Source organism: Misgurnus anguillicaudatus, chromosome 13, assembly GCF_027580225.2.
Source record: "Misgurnus anguillicaudatus chromosome 13, ASM2758022v2, whole genome shotgun sequence".
Classification (NCBI taxonomy): domain Eukaryota; kingdom Metazoa; phylum Chordata; class Actinopteri; order Cypriniformes; family Cobitidae; genus Misgurnus; species Misgurnus anguillicaudatus.
Genome location: NC_073349.2, coordinates 28,122,992 through 28,148,233, shown reverse-complemented (window position 1 = coordinate 28,148,233; position 25,242 = coordinate 28,122,992). Strand labels below are relative to the sequence as shown.

The window sequence follows — 25,242 nt, the reverse complement described above, 5'->3', positions numbered from 1 at the left end:
AGGAATACAGAATTAATTAAAAGAATTTAGATTGATTTTGTTTTGTTTGAGTGTTGTGTATTTATTATTATTATATATATATATATATATATATATATATATTTTTTTTTTTGCATATTTGTTTGTCTCATATTTTGAAAGGATTAGACTCTAGTACCACACTCCAGTCCAGATGGTGGCGGTAATGCACTATTAAAGTTAGTTGCCAACCGCCATTAAAACGGAAGAAGAAGAAGAAGAAGACGAGCAGCAGTAAGTGTTGTGTTGTTTTTGCTCTTTATTTGTGTGTGAATAATGTTTGAATTATTTTTTTTGTGGTTAACGAAGTTTTATTCTTGTTTACTGTAAATTGCTGTTTTTCCCAGACACTTTGTTTTCGAAGTTATTTCTGCTGTCAGAAAGGTTTTGTTTAACAAAGCTGCAGTCGTTTATAATCCTATTGAAATGTTTTTGTGTGAATATTATAATGGTGATGTGTTTGTGTTCAGATGTTCATCATGAGAGATCAGATGGATGTGATGTGCTGTAAATCAGTAGGAACTGATCTGTCCATGCTGGAAGATCAGAAGACATCAGTAAATCTGCTGGACTGTGGGATAGAAGTGAAACAAGAAGACACAGAAGCAGATGAAGGTTATGTGATTCATTCAGGTATGTACAGGATCAGTTTTTCCTGGGTCAAAATGTACAGAAATATAAGTTTTGGACCGATCAGTTGTTTAAATCTTTCATTAAAATGAATTTGTGCGAGATAGAGCAGAGAGATTGTGCTTAGTTTAGAGACATGTAGATTGTGCTCGGGTGGGTGCCGCTGTCCAGTTGTTGCTTCTCCCACAATCATTAGCATTGTTACTCATTAATCACATTAAATTATCAAATAAAGCTGTCGCGGGACAAAGATTTGTTTTGGCGGGCAGCCAAAAAAATTTAAACGCCGAAAGAAACCTGTGTGTGTCTTCCCTTAATGTTTGCCAGTTTTGACATAAAAGACAGCAACACTATGATGCTTATAGTTTGTGTTTTTTTTACTATGTAATATTGTTCATAATCATTTTTTCTTTTTGTTTTAGACCTAATGGAGCCAAAAGAAGAAATCACAAATGCAAGAGAACAGACAGATCAAGGTGATTCAATTAATTTAAGTATCTGGCTCTAATGTTTAAAGGGGACATATTATGCAATAGAGGTTTGTGAATTTCTTTTAATGCTTTTTGGTATAGTGGTGTGCCGTATGATTTTTTTACTTATTAAAACTGTGCCGTGACAGAAAAGAGGTTGGGGAACGCTGCTCTAACGTCATCACTTGGCGGCCATCTTACCACAGGGCGCTCGCTCACTCGTAGCATTGAGTTTTAAAGCTGCAGGTACTTTTAAATGACCATAACTTGCTTAATTTTCTACCAATTTTTGAACGGTTTGGTTTCTTACAAATGTTATTAACGTGGCTATAATTCTTGATGATTTGACATGTTTCATTAATTTTTTTTAAGTATAAGAATGCAGTGCCATAGGTACATCTTTGATGTTTATAACAAACCAACCCATTTGAAAATCGGTGTAAAATTAAGCAAGTTATGGTCATTTAAAAGTACCTGCACCATTGAAACTCAATGCCACGAGCGAGCCAGCGCCCCGTGGTAAGATGGCCGCCAAAATGCGGACGTTCCACTCAATTGGCCAGCAGCGCGGGCGAGACATCTAGCCTTTATACATATCTATGCTTCTATCAACCTAGAAAATGTGAAAAATCAATCCAGTAACTTAGTTTTGGTAAACCATTCTCTGCAAGCATGTTAAAAATAGGTCAGTGAAATTTGGCTCCCCCTGTGATGTCAGAAAAGGATAATACCACCCCTTAAACCCATGTTTTATTCATCACCTGATAAATGGCTATTTACAGTCCTGCATTACTACAGTAAAAGTTTGATTTTAAGTTTGATTTTACCGTAAGTTTGATTTTAAGTTTGTTTGCGCTCCCCCAAAATTTTTAGCACCAGCCACCACTGACCAGTAGTGACAAAGACACAAACACAATTATAGTTGCAGAAGTTCTCAGTGCATTTTTATTGTCAAATTCTTCATAATGGTTTTTTCTGTTCATTTTAGATTTGACAGCGGTAAAGGAGGAAATTTCACAACTCGATGAAATGGAGGAGAAACCTCATCATTTGATACCCAAAGAAGAATCTCTGAGCTGCTCGATTACTGTGAGGAATTTGTCACCTAAAAGGAACAACAAGCAAAAGGCAAAAGCCAAGGATGCTCTTGTGTGCCCTCAGTGTGGAAAGACCTATAATAAGAAATATAAACTTATTGAGCACATAAGAATTCACACTGGAGAAAGACCTTACAGATGTGATCAGTGTGGAACAACTTTCATTCGCAAGTCTTGCCTTGATGTTCACAAAAGAATTCATACTGGAGAAAAGCCTTACAGATGTGATCAGTGTGGCAAAACCTTCAAGACTAAATACCACCTTACTGAGCACATGCAAATCCACAATGGTGAAAAACCTTACAACTGTGATCAGTGTGGGACGACCTTCACTCGCAAGTCTAGCCTTAATGTTCACATGAGAATTCATTCTGGAGAAGAGCCTTACAGCTGTGATCAATGTGGAAAGACCTACAAGAATAAATGGCACTTTAAAGACCACACAAAAGTTCACAATGGAGAAAAACCTTACAGATGTGATCACTGTGGAAAGAGTTTTATTCGTAGGGCTGACATTAATTGGCATAAGAAAATTCACACTGGAGAAAAACCTTACAGTTGTGATCAGTGTGGAAAGAGTTTTAATCGTAGAATGAATCTCATCAGGCACATAAGAATTCACACTGGAGAAAAACCTTACAGTTGTGATCAGTGTGGAAAGAGTTTTAATCGTAGAATGAATCTCATCAGGCACATAAGAATTCACACTAGAGAAAAACCTTAAACAAAAGCCCCTACTACGCTGATTTTCACATTTGAAGAGTTCAGATGCAAAAACCACTAAATGCCACCTCTGTCAAAAAAAGAGTTAATGATATTAACTGAATGCTCTTGGCATGTATTATACTTTCATCAAATACTTCTGCTTCAAATTTGCTTAATCCCACCCTCATAATCCTAAATCCCGCCAGAAATACTGCTTTGTTGGCAGAATCCATTAGGAGTTTCATAGAAATGCTCATTTACAACAAAACGCGTCAGGGTGGTCCAGATCCTTTTTAGAGGGGGCTTCAGCCACCCTGTCTTTCATCTTAGCCATTTTGCTTTATATAGATGGATAATGACTTTCAGACCAGACACCACAGGCAAGATAGCCATTTTTGAGCATACTGGTCAAGTTTCAGAGCCGAACACGACCCACAAAGGTGTCTAATCCTTCCTACATGAAGCTTTATACAGTATTATTAAATATTAAAATAACAGTATGTAAGAAATTTAATCAATGAATAATAAAATGGCCCTGATATGTCACTAGACATTAAGAAATCATTTTCATTTCAAATACTTATATCACTGACAACAGTGGTCCGGCCAAAATATTGTCATTTAAAAAGTGGAGTTGCAGCCCTCAACTGATGTTTATGTTGTCATGTTGTTTATTGGCCACCAGTTGTGTGATTGCAGTACCAGTTTTAGCCACAAGTTTTGTGATTGCAGTACCAGTTTTGGCCACAATCCTACATGCTGTTCCTTTAAATACATATTTTAACAACCCTTTTAGGGGAAACACTGCAGTCGCGAGTGTCTAGTTTATTTTCAATAGAACATATGCAGAAAGCGGCAAAACACGGACACGTGCATAGGCGTTGTGCATGTGGATGCTCGTGCACCCAAAAGCTGCCATTTCTGCAAGCAAGGCTCTCTTTGTGGCAGGCGCAGAGAAAATCGGCAGATGTGCGGCAATTCTGACGCTTTTTCGCGTACCGTGTATGGAACGCACTTGAACCAGTTTCTTCACTGTGTTCACACCGGCGAGAGCGTAAAAAAATGACGCTATAGAAAAAGAGTAGTGAACGCTCTGACACTCGAATGCATTATCTGGAATCCTCTCAAGCGGAGTTTTCTACCTTTCAATTGGTTGCTGCAGAACATTTCTGCCCTCTGATTGATTGCTGCCGAACCGCGTCATAGCTCATTACCGTGAAGTTGAGCTGTTTTTAAATCTCAATGCTCACACCGTACATGATGTGCTGCTTTGCTGATCGACGAAGCTCGCCACCGGCTCTCATTGAAAATGAATGACTTCCGGCCACTTTGACGCTCTCGTTGGTGGCAGTGTGAACGCACGGTTAGAAAACCGTAATGGCGACACGTGACTAACAGCAGTGGTTTCTGGCCTGCACTCACACATTGACGTCTACAAATGAGAATTGCATCCAGCCTACAACCTGAAATGAGTTTGACACCCCTGGTTTTGTGCATAGTATTTTGAAAATGTATGAATTTATAATGAAAGATATCCAAAATATCTTCTGTATAAAGATCACATCTCTTGTTAAAATTGTTAACAAGTTGTTAAAATGAAATACAGTTTTTGAACATAAGTTTTCTTAATATCTTAATTTTATCTTAAAATCTTTTTTTGGCGTAAAGGCAACTTGAATGAGCTTATGTCCTATTTGCTATTTTCATAATTAAATATACTTTCAAAGAAACTGTGTAATGGAAAAAATACTTGTAATAATGTATATAATGTATTGGTAAAGTTTCACGTTATATTAAAAATATCCTCTCTTCACCTGTAGTGTTTTGCTTTAACTGCTGTAGACAGGGAGAGCAAATTTCCAATTATAGGAATTTAAGCCGTCATGGATGATTTCTGTTAGTCATGTTTATAATCAGTGCTAATTTGAGTCCTGAACACCTGCAGCATTCCAAATCTTAGTGATAAGGCGATGAACAATTATTTTACTATTATTTCTTGTAATTGTTTTTGTCGCTTCATACCTGTAAAAATTTATTTAGTTTAACATTACAGAAGAATTGTTTTATTTTATATAATACATTTTATAAATGATATAACAAATTCAACTTTATAATAATAATACATTAAAGTTATTAATGAAATGTATGTGCTTATTTTTTTATGGAATGTAAATTGAAATAAAACAACTGAAACACCCAACTCAATTAAAATATCTAATAATAAAAAGCATAACTTACTGCATTTTAAGGATTCAGAATAAAATATTTTCTGTTGTTTGACTGCAATTTGTTTATTCATGAAAAAAATGTCCAGTAAAAATTTGAACAAAACAATGAATAACTTAAGCTAAAATAACTTAGTAAATTTAACGATAAACCGAGCAGTCATATTTATTGATTATTGCTTATTAAAACATTTTAAATGCTGGTGTGCTGTAGTGTGCAAGTGCAGATTCCACATGTAAATCGCGCATTTTTTTAAAAGGTTATTAATAAAAGAAGTTATGTGTTTGTTTTTATGTGACAAATGTAAATAAAACAACTGAAACCACTCAACTTAATAAAATATCTAATAATTCAAATCATAACTTGCTGCATTTTAAGGACATACATAACGTTATATTCAGAATAAAATGTTTTATGTGGTTTGATTGCAATTCGTTATTTATGAATAAATTCATTAAAGAAACGAAATTTTAACAAAACAGTTGAATGAATAAGCTAAAATAACTTAGTAAATTTAACCATAAAAAGATCAGTCATATTTATTGTTTATTACTTGCTTATTAAAACATTTCAAATACCTGGTGTGCTGTAGTCACGCACGTGCAGATTCCACATGCACGCGCGAATCCTGTGCTCTTCATTTATTCACCTGACTGAACTGTTAACTGAAACACAAACTTTGTGAACGGTGTTGTATCCGACAGTGTTGGATATTGCTCTTGGTTGCCCAATTATGATAACTAACTGTGGTAAATCGAAGGGATGTGTGTGTAACTATGGTAAATGACTGTTGTCAAGCAGCTGTTGCGTCACGCTCCCGTCCAGCAGATGGCGCAAACTCACCGCGTGTTACATTACATAAAACAACAACAGAAGAAGAAGAGACGCTCAGTCCGAGCAGCAAGAGTTGTGTTGTTTTTGCTTTTTAATTGTGTGTGAATAATGTTTGTATTATTATTTTTTTTGTGGATAACGAAGTTTTATTCTTGTTTACTGTAAATTGCTGTTTTCCCCAGACACTTTATGTTTTCGAAGTTATTTCTGCAGTCAGAAAGGTTTTGTTTCTTGATTTAACAAAGCTGCAGTCATTTATAATACTATTGAAATGATGTTTTTGTGTGAATATTATAATGGTGATGTGTTTGTGTTCAGATGTTCATCATGAGAGATGAGATGGATGTGATGTGCTGTAAATCAGTAGGAACTGATCTGTCCATGCTGGATATTGATGATTTGATGACAGAAATCTCTCAGCTGAAGAAAGAGGTGGCGTTACTGGAGTCAAAGCTCAGACAGAGAGATGAACTGAACACAAAGGTTTGTATAAATTAAAACACTTAAACAGTCTTTGTCATCATGATTGATGTTTGTGTGTTCAGTGTTGATCCTATAGTGAAAGTACACCATCACAACTGTTTGTTTTAATGTTATTTCCAGGATGTATCTGGTGTCTCTATCTGTGGCTTTACTGATCAAACATCTACAGATCTTCTGGTTTCTGTCTGTAATGAAGACCAGAAGACATCAGTAAATTTGCTGGACTGTGGGATAGAAGTGAAACAAGAAGATACAGAAGCAGATGAAGGTTATGTGATTCATTCAGGTATGTACAGGATCAGTTTTTCGTGGGTCAAAATGTACAGAAATATAAGTTTTGGACCGATCAGTTGTTTAAATCTTTCATGAATTTGTGCGAGAGAGAGCAGAGAGATGGTGCTTAGTTTAGAGACGGGTAGATTGTGCTCGGGTGGGTGCAGCTGTCCACTTGTTGCTTCTCCCACAATCATCAGCATTGTTACTCATTAATCACATTAAATTATCATATATAGCTCTCGCGGGACAAAGATTTGTTTTGGCGGCAGCCAGTTTGTGTATTTTTTACTATGTCACATTGTTCATAATCATTTTTTCTTTTTGTATTAGACCTAATGGAGCCAAAAGAAGCAATCACAAATGCAAGAGAACAGACAGATCAAGGTGATTCAATTAATTTAAGTATCTGCCTCTAATGTTTAAAGGGGACATATTATGAAAATCTGACTTTTTCATTGTTTAAGTGCTATAATTGGGTCCCCGGTGCTTCTATCCATAGATATGTATAAAGGCTAGATGTGTTACAGCTGAGTCTCTAACGTCATCACCTGGCGGCCATCTTACCACAGGGTGCTCGCTCACTCGTAGCATTGAGTTTTAATGCTGCAGGTACTTTTAAATGACCATAACTTGCTCAATTTTCTACCAATTTTCGAACGGTTTGGTTTCTTACAAATGTTATTTGTTATTACTTGGCTATAATTCTGGATGATTTGAAATGTTTCATTAATTTTTTTAAGTATAAGTATGCAGTGCCATAGGTACATCTTGGATGTTTATAACAAACCAACCCGTTTGAAAATCGGCAAAAAATTAAGCAAGTTATGGTCATTTAAAAGTACCTGCATCATTAAAACTCAATGCTACGAGTGAGCGAGCGCCCTGTGGTAAGATGGCCGCCAAAATGCGGATGTTCCAGTCAATTGGCCAGCAGCGCGGGCGAGACATCTAGCCTTTATACTAGAGCCCGACCGATATATCGGCAGGCCGATATTATCGGCCGATATTAGGCATTTTCTAAACTATTCATATCGGCAATCATAATGGCCGATAAACGAATATTAAAAAAATAAATAAAGAAACACGGACGAAACAGCCTTCAACCATGTCATGAGTGTTGCCATTGTATAGTTTGTCCACCAGAGGGCACTTTACAACTACCCTGTAGGCAACACTCGTGTGTAACGCGTCACACATCCTGCAACCTGCTGATTTCAGCCAGACCAGGGCAGAGATGACAGCGGTTTAGTTGATGGTGAGTTGGTCACGAGACATACATTGCTTGAATAACAATAAAAAGAACATCCCAATCAGTTCTCTTAACTCAAATAAGCATGACAAAATTTGTGACTATCATGTCCAGTTTTGTTGCTGTTAAATAAGCCGAGAGTGAAGCGGAATTACCTAGTAATGTTACGTTGACTGACTGTCCTTTTAACTTTTGACAATGCGACTGAGGTATTTCTTTAATAGTGTGACAGTTAAAGCAATGAGACGTGTCATCTCTCCTTAGCCTGTTATATTGAAAATCTATGTTTTACAATTTGCAGTGTGACGTTATTCTTTGCTAAATTATGTCTCGTCATAGACCTGCTAATGCCAGTATCAGTGGAAGACCGCTAACGTTAACGAGCTTGGAAACCACAATGAACGTATTCTGCCTAAATAAAGTAATGATTACTGTATTTATAACTCGCATATCTCCGGTTACAGTCCCTGCATTGTAAAATGAAAGTAAGACTTGCGGGGAGTGAACATTTAGACATAGAGAACAGGTATCAAACGTAGCTTTTGCATAAAAGTTCGCTTTTCTTTTATGCGTGTGTGAAATTCACTGACGCCAAGTGTGCGTTGCAGACTGTCATTCAGCCGCAGCATTTACGAGTCACATAATGGATTTAGATCGCTAAATAGTAGGTTTTAGAAGGCAGGCAGCAACTGATGATTGAAAATGGTTTGATGTAGCTTGATGGAAAGAATTTAAAAAGTGCAGGTAAAGGGATAAGCAAGCTGACATTGTAGTATACCGGAATATCAGACGAGTTTTTTTGTCCTAAAAATAGATACAAAAAATAGGGCGTCGTCTTATATTCGCGATATAGAAAAATTCACGGGGGGAAAGCACAACGGAATTCATCTGAAATAGTGTCTGAAAAGCAATCCATTAAGAAAAAAACAGCTCTCCCTTCTAATATGCATTTAAAATCAGAGCAGCAACATAAAATCTGTGTTTAACTGAATTAAAACGCCGCACGTTTACGGTTTACTCAAACTTGCCGAGAGAGAGAGAGAGAGGCAGAGAGAGAGAGAGAGAGAGAGAGATAGGTGCGTGCGCGAGAGAGAGAGAGAGAGAGAGAGAGAGAGAGAGAGAGAGAGAGAGAGAGAGAGGATTAACCAACTTTTATTCCTCTTCATTTATAAATCATACTGATTCACAATAGAAAATAATAAAAATAATTATATATTCAATATCAACTGACCCTCAAATAACACACATAAAATATCTTTAAAACACCATATATCATGAAACAGCATTTCATTATTCACAAGTTTATAGTAAGCAAATTCAATTTTGATTCTTCCACCCACTAGTTTCCTAAACATCATTTCCACATCAATAGTCCCAAGTTTATTCCCTTTATTTTTCCTCGTTTTCCATATTGCTAATTTTGCTGTGCCCAACAAATAATTTAATAAGCATTTCATTCTTCTCATTGAATACCTATACTTAACTCCACCAATAAAAAGAGAGAGAGAGAGAGAGAGAGAGAGAGATGCAGAGACAGAGAGAGAGATAATAAAAAATTAAAATAAAATTATTTTCTGGTGAAAACCCAAAAATACATTTGGAAAATGGGGGGTGGTCGTATATTCGGGGAGGCAATATAGGGACTAATTATTACACACGCACACAAACATTTAGGAATGACCTTTATCTTGTTTAATATAAATGATGATGATAGTAATAATGTGATCATTAATTTTTGTGATTATTACGGTCAATAATAATAATAATAATAGAAGTAATAGTTGTGGCTGTAGCAGCAATCGGGTAGGGAAATCTGTTAATGTTTTGTTGCGTGTTTCTGAAAAAAAAATTTATCGGCCGATATATCGGCTTATCGGTTTTTAAAACCAACAAACATTTGTATCGGTATCGGCCTTCAAAATCCTTTATCGGTCGGGCTCTACTTTATACATATCTATGCTTCTATCAACCTAGAAAATGTGAAAAATCAACCCAGTAACTTAGTTTTGGTAAACCATTCTCTGCAAGCATGTAAAAAATAGGTCAGTGAAATTTGGCTCCCCCTGTGATGTCAGAAGAGGATAATACCGCCCCTTAACCCATTTGCGCCTGATGCTGCGCGCCAAAACATTAAATCTAATGCAGGCAGCATCAGGCACAAATGGGTAAATCAGTGTCATGAGTTTATTTCAATTCAGATTTTTACGTGTTTGTTGATATTTTAATAGCAATAGTATTTTGTGATTTTATTTGTTCATATTTGCCTGTTCAGCACAAAGTTTCCATGTTTTATTCATCACCTGATAAATGGCTATTTACAGTCCTGCATTACTACAGTAAAAGTTTGATTTTAAGTTTGATTTTACCGTAAGTTTGATTTTAAGTTTGATTTTAAGTTTCCCCCAAAATTTTTAGCACCAGCCACCACTGACCAGTAGTGACAAAGACACAAACACAATTATAGTTGCAGAAGTTCTCAGTGCACTTTTACTGTCAAATTCTTCATAATGATTCTCTCTGTTCATTTTAGATCAGAAAGCGGTAAAGGAGGAAATTTTACAACTCAATGAAATGGAGGAGAAACCTCATCATTTGATACCCAAAGAAGAATCTCTGAGCTGCTATATAACTGTGAGGAATTTGTCACCTAAAAGGAACAACAAGCAAAAGGCAAAAGCCAATGATGCTCTTATTTGCCCTCAGTGCGGAAAGACCTATAATAAGAAATATAAACTTATTGAGCACATAAGAATTCACACTGGAGAAAGACCTTACAGATGTGATCAGTGTGGAACAACTTTCATTCGCAAGTCTTGCCTTGATGTTCACAAAAGAATTCATACTGGAGAAAAGCCTTACAGATGTGATCAGTGTGGCAAAACCTTCAAGAATAAATACCACCTTACTGAGCACATGCAAATCCACAATGGTGAAAAACCTTACAACTGTGATCAGTGTGGGACGACCTTCACTCGCAAGTCTAGCCTTAATGTTCACATGAGAATTCATTCTGGAGAAGAGCCTTACAGCTGTGATCAATGTGGAAAGACCTTCAAGAAAAAAATGCACCTTAATATGCACACGAGCATTCATACTGGAGAAGGGCCTTACAACTGTGATCAGTGTGGAAAGACCTTCAATAATAAATGGCACTTTAATGAGCACACAAAAATTCACAATGGAGAAAAACCTTACAGATGTGATCACTGTGGAAAGAGTTTTATTCGTAGGGCTGACATTAATTGGCATAAGAAAATTCACACTGGAGAAAAACCTTACAGTTGTGATCAGTGTGGAAAGAGTTTTAATCGTAGAATGAATCTCATCAGGCACATAAGAATTCACACTAGAGAAAAACCTTAAACAAAAGCCCCTACTACGCTGATTTTCACATTTGAAGAGTTCAAATGCAAAAACCACTAAACGCCACCTCTGTTAAAAAAAAGAGTTAATGAAATTAACTGAATGCTCTTGGCGTGTATTATACTTTCATCAAATACTTATGCTTCAAATTTGCATAACCCTAAATCCCGGCAGAAATACTGCTTTGTTGGCAGAATTTATGAGGAGTTTCATTGAAATGCTCATTTACAAGAAAACACGACAGACCCTTTTTAGAGGGGGGCTTTAGCCACCCTGTCTTTTATCTTAGCCATTTTGCTTTATATATATATAATGATATTTAAGACCAGACACCACAGGCAAGATATAGCCATTTTTGAGCATATTGGTCAAGTTTCAGAGCCGAACACAGCCCACAAAGCTGTCTAATCTGGACCACATGAAGATTTAGGGGCTAATCACACCAAACGCGCTTTAAACGCTTGGAACCGCAAGGCGCGACGCACTGCCTTTTAAAAAAAAAGAGCAGTGCATCGCGGCTTTTCATATTGCTAGGCAACCACCAAGTCAGCTGTCTTGTCAATCAAATATTGAATCGTGAGCGCTCTCTTGCTGTTAACTGTCATATTAGCAGAAACTTTAAAAAGAGGATGCTTACTCTGACTTTGTTTAAGGGTGAGAGATACACAAACACGCAGGAGAAAGTGAGCGATTGGAGTCCGGTTCTTCAAAGCAACTGGAATCTTCCCTCACCACAACGTAAGGCCCGCCTCTCCCCTCATTCGATTGGACAATGGAAAGACGCGAATGTAGTCCGCTGCTTTTCCGCTCTTAGCGCTACTTCAACTAGCGCTACGCGTGTTTAGTTTATTTTCAATAGGACATATGCGGAAAGCTAAGCATCAAAACGGGGACATGAGCATAGACGTTGCGCACGCGATGCTCGTGCACCCAAAAGCTGGCGTTTCCACACGCAAGGCTGTCTTTGTGGCAGATTTTTATGTTTTTTCGCATAACGTGAATGAAACGCACTTGAATCATTTTCTGCACTGCACACCGCCACCGGCGAAACGGTCAAAAAAGCTCTTTTGTCAATTAAGTTTTGTCAATATCTTTGTATTTTTTTGGCATATGTAAAGGCAACTTGAATGAGCTTATGTCCTATTTGCTATTATTTCATAATTAAATATACTTTCAAAGAAACTGTAATGGAAAAATACTTGTAATAATGTATATAATGTATTGGTAAAGTTTCATGAAAGTCTCTTTATATTAAAAATGTCCTCTATTCACCTGTAGTGTTTTGCTTTAACTGCTGTAGACAGGGAGAGCAAATTTCCAATTAGGAATTTAAGCCATCATGTATGATTTCTGTTAGTCATGTTTATAATCAGTGCAGTAAAATGGGGGGGAAGTGTCTGTCGCACCCGGCATGCCGTTTTATTTATTTTGCTCAAAGCCAGTGATGTCATACCAAGACACTTCTTAAATACAGGGTTCATTCAAGCCATTCATCACCAGTAAGGGCCCAAACAAGCTGTTGTCTAGCAAGCAAGGAAATGCTACAAGAGGTCTATTTGTAGGCAAAGGGTTACAAATCTTCAAGTCTACGACTATAAATGATGCACTGAAACTAACATAAACTTAATTATTACTATTATTCAGTTTGGAGATATAAAAAGAGCAGGTGCTCCTTTAGAAAATGATCCCAGTCAACATTAGGATATAATGGTACACTTAAGAAAGATTAATTTGAGTCCTGAACACCTGCAGCATTCCAAATATTAGTGATAAGGCAATGAACAATTATTTCCCTATTATTTCTTGTATTTTTTTTGTCGGTTCATACCTGTACAAATTTATTTAGTTTAACATTACAGAAGAATTGTTTTATTTTATATAAAACATTTTATAAATGATATAACAAATTCTAACTTTATAATAATACATTAAAGTTATTAATTAAATGTACAGTATGTGCTTATTTTTTATGGAATGTAAATTGATATAAAACAACTGAAACACCCAACTCAATTAAAATATAAAATAATAAAAAACATAACTTACTGCATTTTAAGGATTCCGAATAAAATATTTTTAAAAACAATAAATGAATAAGCTAAAATAACTTAGTAAATTAAACGATAAACCGAGCAGTCATGTTTATTGATTTTTGCTTATTAAAACATTTTAAATACCTGGTGTGCTGTAGACGTGCAAGTGCAGATTCCACATGTAAATCGCGCAAATCATGTTCTCTTAATTATTTACCTGAACTTTTAACTAAAACACAAACTCTGTGAAAGGTTTCTCCTTTTAACTCATACGGTGTTGGATATTGCTCTTGGTTGCCCAATTATGATAACTAACTGTGGTAAATCGTAGGGATGTGTGTGTAACTATGATAAATGACTGTTGTCAAGCAGCTGTTGCGTTATCCTCCCGTCCAGCAGATGGCGCAAATTCACCGCGTGTTGCATAAAACAACAGATGAAGAAGAAGAGACACAATTCGAGGAGCAGTAAGTGTTGTGTTGTTTTTGCTGTTCTTTTATTGTGTGTAAGATATTTTTGTAGTAAGGAAAGTTTTGTTTCTTGATTTTCAAAGCTGTAGTCGTTTATTGAAATGATGTTTTTGTGTGAATATTATAATGGTGATGTTTTTGTGTTCAGATGTTCATCATGAGAGATCAGATGGATGTGATGTGCTGTAAATCAGTAGGAACTGATCTGTCCATGCTGGATATTGATGATTTGATGACAGAAATCTCTCAGCTGAAGAAAGAGGTGGCGTTACTGGAGTCAAAGCTCAGACAGAGAGATGAACTCAACACAAAGGTTTGTATAAATTAAAACACTTAAACACGTTTTTCTCCAACTTCTTTTTGATATGTGTTTTAGGTGCTGTACATAGTGAATATCTTTACTTGGGTCAATACAAGTGTGGATGAAAGTGTTTTTTTGTTTTAATATGCATTCAAATCTTTTGTTTGCTGGGTCTTTTACTACTGAGTAGATCTTTCAAATATTAAACTTCTGTCATTTGGTTTCATTTCTTTATCTATGAATGTTACATTGACCTTTACATTATTTTAAATGTTTCAATGCTCTGTATTTTATTATCTGTTTGTTATAATGTTATTTCCAGGATGTATCTGGTGTCTCTCTGTGTGGCTTTACTGATCAAACATCTACAGATCTTCTGGTTTCTGTCTGTAATGAAGATCAGAAGACATCAGTGAATCTGCTGGACTGTGGGATAGAAGTGAAACAAGAAGTCACAGAAACAGATGAAGATGATTTGATTTATTCAGGTATGTACACTGCAAAAAAAGATTTTCAAGAAAAAAATGTCTTTGCATTTTTGTCTTGTTTTCATAAAAAATATTAAAAAATTCTTAAATTAAGATGCTTTTTCTTGATGAGCAAAATGACCCAAGAAAATAAGTCTAGTTTTTGGAACAAAAATATAAAATTTAAGTGATTGTGTGCATAAAACAAGCAAAAACAAATCTGCCAATGGGGTAAGCAAATTTTTCTTGAATTTAGTGTTTAAGAAAAATGTTCAAGATTTTTTTGTTTACCCCATTGGCAGATTTTTTTACTATGTCATATTGTTCATAGTAATTTTCTCTTCATTTTAGATCAGAAAGCAATAAAGGAGGAAATTTCACAACTCAATGAAATGGAGGAGAATCCTCATCATTTGATACCCAAAGAAGAATCTCTGAGCTGCTCGATTACTGTAAGGAATTTGTCACCTAAAAGGAACAACATTACAGAAACCCCTTACAGATGTGATCAGTGTGGAAAGACCTTCAAGAATAAATGGGACCATAATGTTCACATGAGAATTCACACTGGAGAAAAACCTTACAGATGTGATCATTGTGGAAAGAACTTCATTTGTAAGTCTGACCTTAATGGGGACATGAGAATTCACACTGGAGAAAAGCTTTACACATGTGATCAGTGTGGAAAGAGTTTTAAGAATAAATGGCGCCTTACTGAGCACACAAGAACCCACACTGGAGAAAAACCTTACAGCTGTGATCAGTGTGGAAAGAGTTTTATTTGTAAGTCTTACCTTAATGTGCACATGAAAATTCACACTGGAGAAAAGCCTTACAGATGTGATCAGTGTGGAAAGAGCTTCAAGAAAAAATATAATCTTTATGTTCACATGAAAATCCACAGGGGAGAAAAACTTAACAGCTGTGGTCAGTGTGGAAAGAGTTTCATTTGGAAGTCTGATCTTAATGTGCACATGAAAATTCACACAGGAGAAAAACCTTACAACTGTGCTCAGTGTGGAAAGAGTTTTAGTCGAAAGTCTGACTTTAATGTGCACATAAAAATTCACACTGGTGAAAAACCTCACAGCTGTGCTCAGTGTGGAAAAACCTTCACTCGCAAGTTTAGCCTTAATGTTCACAAGAGAATTCACACTGGAGAAAAACCTTACAGATGTGATCAGTGTGGAAAGAGTTTCATTTGTAGGCCTGACCTTAATGTGCACATGAAAATTCACACGGGAGAAAAACCTTACAACTGTGCTCAGTGTGGAAAGAGTTTTAGTCGGAAGTCTGACCATAATGTGCACATAAAAATTCACACTGGTGAAAAACCTCACAGCTGTGCTCAGTGTGGAAAAACCTTCACTCGCAAGTTTAGCCTTAATGTTCACAAGAGAATTCACACTGGAGAAAAATGATCAATGTGGAAAAACATAAAGAATAAATACCATCTTTCTGAGCACATGAAAATCCACAATGGAGAAAAACCTTACAGGTGTGATCAGTGTGGAAAGAGTTTTATTCTTAAAGCAACACTAAAGAGTTTTTGCTCTTTGCTCCCCCTACAGGTTGAAAAGGGAATTGTCCATTATCACTGTTGTAAATAATTTAGCCTACTGCAGCATAGCTTGCTCTGATTGGATTGTAGGTCTGCCGTAAAGCAAGTTTTTGTAGTTTTCACTACAACTACAGGACCGCGACCCGACGGTTGTAAACTTCTTTAGTGCAGTTTTGGCCAATAGAGGGCTGCAAAGCGAATGTGAAAGTGCCTGTTACCCTGTTTCGAGTGGATGAACGACAGAAACTATCTTGGAAACGTTATTTTAAGGTAAAAAAACTCTTTGGTGTTGCTTTAAGGTTAATCTCAACAAACACATGATTATTCACACTGGAGAAACGGCGTTAACTCTTTCCCCTCGAGCGTGTCCGGAAAGACAGAAATACTCGTCATTGGCAGGGAAGCGTTTTCTTATAATTGACGAGTAAACTCGTCAGTTAGCCTCTTGACATTTAGAAAAAACGTTTAGTTGACAGAATCCATTAACGGTCTGAAATGCTCATTTACAATAAAACACATCAGGGCGGTTCCAGACCCTTTTAGGGGGGCTTCAACCACAATGTCTATCATCTTAGCCAGTTTGCTTTTTAAAGATAGATAGATATGTTTTTTTTAAGTCCAAACACTACAGGCAAAATAGCCATTTTTGAGCATACTGCTCAAGTTTCAGATTTGGGGTTATTTTGCTTCTATAACATGTCTAAGTTAACACTGATAATATTAACATTTCTAAATCACACATTAAAGGTGCTGCAAATCAGTAGTATTTTTCTTGTTTTATACTGGTGTCTGAGGTCGTCTTATGATATATTAGCATGATTTTTACATTTATAAAAACTCAAAAGCAATACATCATAGGTTGGACGTGACGAGACACGAAAATTGGGTCCGCGAGACGAGGCAAGATGTTTACACTTTTTTACAAATAAAATGTTGTTAAAATAAAAATACATTTTTTAAACAAAAGTTATCTCAATATCTTGTTTTTTTTAATCATGTTTAAAAGGCACATTTAATGAGCTTCTGACGCATGATATTGACGTCAGTCCGAAATCGCTCACTCATTTTCATTTGCTTCTTCCCCATATAGTGGACTCAATTGTAATTCCCCATATAGGGAATAGTGAATTAGTGAACGAGGGAACGGTTTCAGACATAGCTATAGTCATGATACATGTTATTAGCCCCTAAAATATGTTGTTCCAAAACATGGCTTTGAATTTTCCATTTAGGAATTAAAGGGGTCATGTATGATTTATGTTAATCATGTTTATTACACGGCTCTCTGGAATGCTTGATTCTGATTGGTCAGTTGAGACATTTGCAGGTTCGTTCGTTTCAAATAATAACCGCTCCAAAGTAATAACGCATAGCCGGACTACTTGCACGAGTAAAATCGCTCCGCGCCAATAAAGATCAATAAAGATTACTGTCTGTTTGGCGCCATCTTGTGACAAACACTGGACAACCACGACAAGAGACAGACAGCTTACTGAGACTGAACTTGACAAAATAGAGCATGACAGCTACAAAGCCAACACACACAAAAATACAGAATAGGCATTAAAACTTCTCAAAGACTGGCTAAAAGAGAAAAAATGGAGACAGACAAGTATGAAGCAGAGGATCTTAATAAGGTATTACGATCATTTTATGCATCTGTGCAAAGTTTCGTGGAAGGATAAAAATGTTAATTTAAAACAAATATGCCAATAAAATGTTCCAAATTCATATTCATGTCCAGTTTTTTTTCTTATGTGGCAAGTAGCCGTGTAATAAGCGGGATAATGTAGAGGCAGCCGGTAGTTATTGGGAAATAAGCCCCGACAGTGTGATCAGGACCCGACGCGAAGCGGACATTATCCCTTACTTTAACATTTTAAATACCTCGTGTGCTGTACGTGCAAGTGCAGATTCCACATGTAAATCGCGCGGATCCTCTGCTCTTCAGTTATTTACCTGACTGAACTTTTAACTAAAACTCTGTGAACGGTTTCTCCTTTAAACGCATAAATACAGTGTTGGATATTGCTCTTGGTTGCCCAATTATGATAAATAACTGTGGTAAATTGTAGGGATGAGTCCAGTGCACTGATCTATATAAATGACTGGATTGCGCATAGAACGCTTAACGTAACAGCGTGAGGTGAAGCCAGCGCAGAGTTCGAGCCGCCATCTTGGTATACCCAACTGGCAGAGGGCGTCATTAACTTCCATTCAAAATCATGTGTTAAATTCACCCGCTTTACAGCGTATCAGTCACGCAAGATTATTTTTAGGATATGTGTACGTAAACTAACTGTTAATTCTGGTGTTATTTGCAATGTTTATGTTTTAATCGGGCAGGAAAAATATTTATAAAAAACCGTTAAGGTGAGTGTGTCTGCTGCGTTCTGTTAATGACACGGGTATAAATAAAGTTTTTATTGACATTCAGCTACACGGTCAGCGTTATTTCTCTAAATAAGTTTAGGTAACTTGTGAGTTTAGATAACATAAAACCAGCAAATTATTGCATGCACATACGGTACAAAGTATGATTATTTATTCAGATTTCAGAATGAGCACGTTTGTCATTAATACTAAATATGCTGCGGTCTGTCTGCTGTTCTGATACTGTAATGAAGATGAATGTATAACTGATTAAAAACGAAAATGTACAACTTTCAGTAAATACCTATTTACATCGTAAGGACGTTTGTGTTTTAATAATGTACAGCAGGGGTCTTCAACGTTTTTTGGGTCGCGGACCCCTTAGATGAAAGAGGCATGGAGCAGGGACCCCCTAATACTAAATGTGTAAAACTGAGATATTTAAGTAAGCAGTAAGGTACGAGAGGCTGCCTTTTCGTATTAGGCACAAGTTACGCAAAGTGGAGTAAAGTACAACTGATGACCAATCAGAATCAAGGACTGGAACTGTTTTATATATAGAAACAAACCATATTGTCACACAGCCATGATACTATATTAACATGCATCATTTTTTTGTTAAAGTAGAGGTTTTTTTATATTAATATAATAATAATAAAAATAAAATAATATTATTTTAAGGTATTTGCAGTGTAATATATTTTCATTTTACTGTGAATTAGACAAGGGCTTTCAGTTTATAAAGATGACTGATCATGGTGAATGGCACAAAGACTCTATTCTGCTGGGGATAGACGTTGTGCTACTTTATAATTTTGAGGTCTGCTGCCTTGCTCGTGTATCATCATTGTCACCGGTTTGAGTAACGCATTTCTGCATAGCTTCATATCAGACTCAGGAGAACAACATGCAACGAGTCCGCGCGCATCTCTTTGGGGCAACTTTTTGAGAGGCGGATTTCAACCTGACTATGAATCTTGCACAAAGCACCATAACGGCGTGTGTTTCATTCATTTTTAAATGCGAGCGATAGTTTTGTCACAGTTGAAAATGCAGACGCGGTGTGGTGTCATTTGCCTGTTGAATTAGCGCTTTAAATCTGAACCGCGTGAAACAGCCATCCAAGTTCAGAAATATATATGAGACATGTCGCAATGATTCTAAAATGACATTCTGAAAGAAAGACACACATAAGATTTACCTGTTTTATGATTACATTTCTGTCGCTACTGCTGCTTTCTGAGTGGACATTTATAATCCAGATATTTTATTTTGGTCCGCTGGCTAAACTGAACGCGCGCCTTCAAACCTATGCGGCCACGCACGTGCACAACTTAAAGGGGACATGTAATGTTTTGTACATGTATTTTAAATTTTTTACCAAAAAATTGCTTGTAGTTAAACATCATTTGGCGGACCAACTGCAGTTCCGTCACGGACCCCCTGGGGGCCGCGGACCCCCGGTTGAAGACCCATGATGTACAGGGTTACTAAAGATATAAAAACAAAGACTAGTAAAGTGATGTTTTATCATTAAAATCTGATCGCGTCAATTGATTTAATAGAATGTTTGGGTATACCAGGATGGCGGCGCGGTGGCTTCACAGTTGTGATGTCATGCGCGGTCCAGTCATTTATATAGATCAGTGGTCCAGATTTTGTTTATTTGTGCGTACTTCTTTGTTAGTCAATTTCTCTTTGGAAATTAAAGATGTCTTATTTGGCTGTTATAACTCTGATAAAAATGTAAAAGACAAGTATTTTCTTGTAAACTTATTTATGTTTCTAGCCAAGTTTTTTGTACACAAGTGTAAATTTTTATCTGTCAGACCTCTTTTTATTATTTTCTGCAATGACCTGAAATCTTATTTGGGTACTATCTCTTCTTCCAACAATGCCAAAGCTTTAAAGTCAGTTACGTTGTGCTCAAAGTACAATATTTATTCTTTTCTATGAAAACCCAAGTATCTTAAGGCACTTTTATATTTTGATCTTATATTAAATTTTATTTTCCCCTGGCTTAATTTTATGTTATATTATTATTTTTGTTATTTTTTATTTATTTATTTTTATTATTACTTTTTTTTTATTTTTATTTATTATTATTGTATTTTTTTTGTGTCTATTTCAATTGTTCTTCACTGTATTGTTTATAATTGTTTTTATTGTTGAATTTGTATTTGCTGCTATGTTTCTTCAATTAAAAAAAAAAAAAAGATCAGTGGTCCAGTGTGTAACTATGGTAAACGACTGTTGTCAAGCAACTGCTGCTGCGTCATCCTCCCGTCCAGCAGATCGCGCAAATTCACCGCGTGTTACATAAAACAACAGAAGAAGAAGACGATACACAATTTGAACAGCAGAAGTAAGTGTTGTGTTGTTTTTGCTGTTCTCTTTTTGTGTGTAAGATATTTTTGCAGTCAGGAAAGTTTTGTTTCTTGATTTTCAAAGCTGCAGTCGTTTATAATCCGATTGAAATGATGTTTTTTTGTGAATATTATAATAGTGATGTTTTTGTGTTCAGGTGTTCATCATGAGAGATCAGATGGATGTGATGTGCAGTAAATCAGTAGGAACTGATCTGTCCATGCTGGATATTGATGATATGATGACAGAAATCTCTCAGCTGAAGAAAGAGGTGGCGTTACTGGAGTCAAAGCTCAGACAGAGAGATGAACTCAACACAAAGGTTTGTATAAATTAAAACATTTAAACACTTTTTTCCAACTTCTTTTTGATATGTGTTGTTTTAGGTGCTGTACATAGTGAATATCTTTACTTGGGTCAATACAAGTGTGGATGAAAGTGTTTTTTGTTTTAATATGCATTAAAATCTTTTTGTTTGCTGGATCTTTTACTATTGAGTAGTTATTTCAAGTATAAAACTTCTGTCATTTGGTTTCATTTCTTTATGTATGAATGTTACATTGACCTTCACATTAGTTAAATGTATTAAAGCTCTGTATTTTTTTCTCTGTTTGTTTTAATGTTATTTTCAGGATGTATCTGGTGTCTCTCTGTGTGGCTTTACTGATCAAACATCTACAGATCTTCTGGTTTCTGTCTGTAATGAAGACCAGAAGACATCAGTGAATCTGCTGGACTGTGGGATAGAAGTGAAACAAGAAGACACAGAAGCAGATGAAGATGATTTGATTTATTCAGGTATGTGGGGTAATGGGGTAAGCACATTTTTCTTGAATTTAGTTTTTAAAGGAGCATTTCACCCGTAGAAACATTAATCTTTATTAAAAGTGTGTCATATTTGTAGTGGAAATGTAACATACATTTAGAATTTGGTGCCTATTTGACAGAGAAAAGGGGTGTTTGTAGTCTTACTCCCTCAACAAAGATATTGCACTTCCTTCTTTCAATGATGCAAAATGATGATTTTTACATCATTGAAAGAAGGAAGTGCAACACTAAAGTCTGTATTTCTCCTGTCTCAGCGACAACTGAGAAAATGGATGCATGATCATTCAAAAACATGACTGGGGTTCTAACTATACAAAGCTAAATGCAAATGGGTGAAGTGTCCCTTTAAGAATAATGTTCAAGATTTTTTTGATTACCCCATTGGCAGATTTATTTTTTGCTTGTTTTATGCAAAAAATCACTTAAATTTTATATTGTCGGTCTAAAAACAAGACTTATTTTCTTGGGTCGTATTTCTCATCAAGAAAAAGCATCTTAATTTAAGAATTTTTAGAAATTTTTACTGAAAACAAGACAAAAATCCTAAGAATTTTTTTTCTTGAAAATCATTTTTTGCAGTGCAATCATCAGCATATCTACTCATTAATCACATTAAATTATCAAACAAAGCTTTTGCGGAACAAAGATTAGTTTTAGAGGTGGCAAAAAAATGCAGAAAGAAACTTGTATGTGTTATCCCTTATTGTTTGCAAATTTTAACATAAAATACAGGAAACTATAATTGCAGTTTCAAAAATGCTTGTATATTTTTTACTATGTCATATTGTTCATAATAATTTTCTCTTCATTTTAGATTTGAAAGTGATAAAGGAGGAAATTTCACAACTCAATGAGATGGAGGAGAAACCTCATCATTTGTTACCCAAGGAAGAATCTCTGAGCTGCTCGATTACTGTAAGGAATTTGTCACCTAAAAGGAACAACATTACAGAAACCCCTTACAGATGTGATCAGTGTGGAAAGACCTTCAAGAATAAATGGGACCATAATGTTCACATGAGAATTCACACTGGAGAAAAACCTTACAGCTGTGATCAGTGTGGAAAGAGTTTTATTTGTAAGTCTTACCTTAATGTGCACATGAAAATTCACACGGGACAAAAACCTCACACATGTGATCAGTGTGGAAAGGGTTTTATTCGTAAGTCTGACCTTAATGTGCACATGAAAATTCACACGGGAGAAAAACCTCACACATGTGATCAGTGTGGAAAGAGCTTCAAGAAAAAATTTAATCTTTATGTTCACAAGAGAATTCACACTGGAGAAAAACCTTACAGATGTGATCAGTGTGGAAAGAGTTTCATTTGTAAGTCTGATCTTAATGTGCACCTGAAAATTCACACGGGAGAAAAACCTTACAACTGTGCTCAGTGTGGAAAGAGTTTTATTCGTAAGTCTGACCTTAATGTGCACATAAAAACTCACACTGGTGAAAAACCTTACCGCTGTGCTCAGTGTGGAAAAACCTTCACTCGCAAGTTTAGCCTTAATGTTCACAAGAGAATTCACACTGGAGAAAAATGATCAATGTGGAAAAACCTTAAAGAATAAATACCATCTTTCTGAGCACATGAAAATCCACAATGGAGAAAAACCTTACAGATGTGATCAGTGTGGAAAGAGTTTTATTCTTAAAGCAACACTAAAGAGTCTTTGCTCTTTGCTCCCCCTACAGGTTGGAAGGGGAATGCGTGTCCAGAAAGACAGAAATACTCGTCATTGGCAGGGAAGCGTTTTCTTATAATTGACGAGTTAACTCATCAGTTAGCCTCTTGACATTTAAAAAAAATGTTTTGTTGACAGAATCCATTAACGGTCTGAAATGCTCATTTACAATAAAACACATCAGGGCGTTTCCAGACCCTTTTTAGGGGGACTTCAATCACAATGTCTGTCATCTTAGCCAGTTTGCTTTTTAAAGATAGATATGTTTTTTTTTTAAGGCCAAACACTACAGGCAAAATAGCCATTTTTGAGCATACTGCTCAAGTTTCAGATTTGGGGTTATTTTGCTTCTATAACATGTCTAAGTTAACACTGATAATATTAACATTTCTAAATCACACATTAAAGGTGCTGCAAATCAGTAGTATTTTTCTTGTTTTATACTGGTGTCTGAGGTCGTCTTATGATATGTTAGCATGGTTTTTACATTTATAAAAACTCAAAAGCAATTCATCATAGGTTGGACGTGACGAGACACGAAAATTGGGTCCGCGAGACGAGGCAAGATGTTTACACTTTTTTACACATAAAATGTTGTTAAAATAAAAATACTTTTTTTAAACAAAAGTTATCTCAATATCTTTTTTTTAAATCATGTTTAAAGGCACATTTAATGAGCTTCAAGTTCTGACGCATGATATTGACGTCAGTCCGAAATCACTCACTCATTTTCATTTGCTTCTTCCCTATATATGGGACTCAATTGTAATTCCCCATATAGGGAATAGTGAATGAGTGAACGAGGGAACGGTTTCAGACACAGCTATAGTCATGATACATGTTATTAGCCCCTAAAATATGTTGTTCCAAAACATGGCTTTGAATTTTTCCATTTAGGAATTAAAGGGGTCATGTATGATTTATGTTAATCATGTTTATAATCAGTACAGGTTGATGTTATTAGGTTTATGAATCGGACTATGCATGCTGTTGTGATTTACCTGGAAAGTAAAAAATGATATATATCTGTATGGTGAACGTGATTTCACCAAGTAGGATATGATCCTGGATCAACATCATTGTTGGTCCTGGATCAACATTTTCATTAACCAATCAGATTGAAGGATTAGGATTAGGGTGTATGTTAGATTTAGGTTTAGGATTGGGTTAGGGGCTTTTGAGAAATACTCCTGAAACTATTATTTCACACTCATTTGAGGGTTTAAAAATGCTTAGGGTTTGAGTAAAGGGTAGGTTGGGGTATCTTTGATTAAAATGTTGATCCAGGATCAACAAAAAAAGGATATAGTATACATAAACTTTGACTATATATAATTCAAGATACACAATAATAATGGCCATTTAATAATACTGGTCCCAATTTGGTCCCAACCCCATCATGGGCTAAGATGAAATCCTAGAAATCCCCCCAAAAAATTCTTAGATCCACCCCAACAGATCACTATGCAGGACGCAAGACTAAAACTTGCTCGAAGACAAGAATACAGCGAACGCCAAATCAATCATGCACAACATCCATGTAGCATTTCACAGCATAAATTGCAGACTAAGGCCATTATTACATTTCTTTGTAAAAATGAGAGAAAATGAAGGTTATTTAGTGATGTATATAGGATAGGCGTAGTAAGAATATGCTTCACCCTACACGGTCATTATGTATATATAAACTTGTTTTTTGGAGGGATAATTATGTACTGAATACTGAAAATAATAAAAATATGCTGTAACATCGAACATTCAGTATGGTTAAGTCATTTACAGGCTACTTTCCAGCTTTACAC

The 25,242-nt window shown here is 35.8% G+C and overlaps 1 pseudogene; it reads left to right on the top strand.

The window, feature by feature from the left end:
• The first annotated feature begins 476 nt into the window (after positions 1 to 476).
• On the top strand, positions 477 to 25,193 carry LOC129430384 (uncharacterized; annotated as a pseudogene).
• Positions 25,194 to 25,242: the final 49 nt, after the last annotated feature.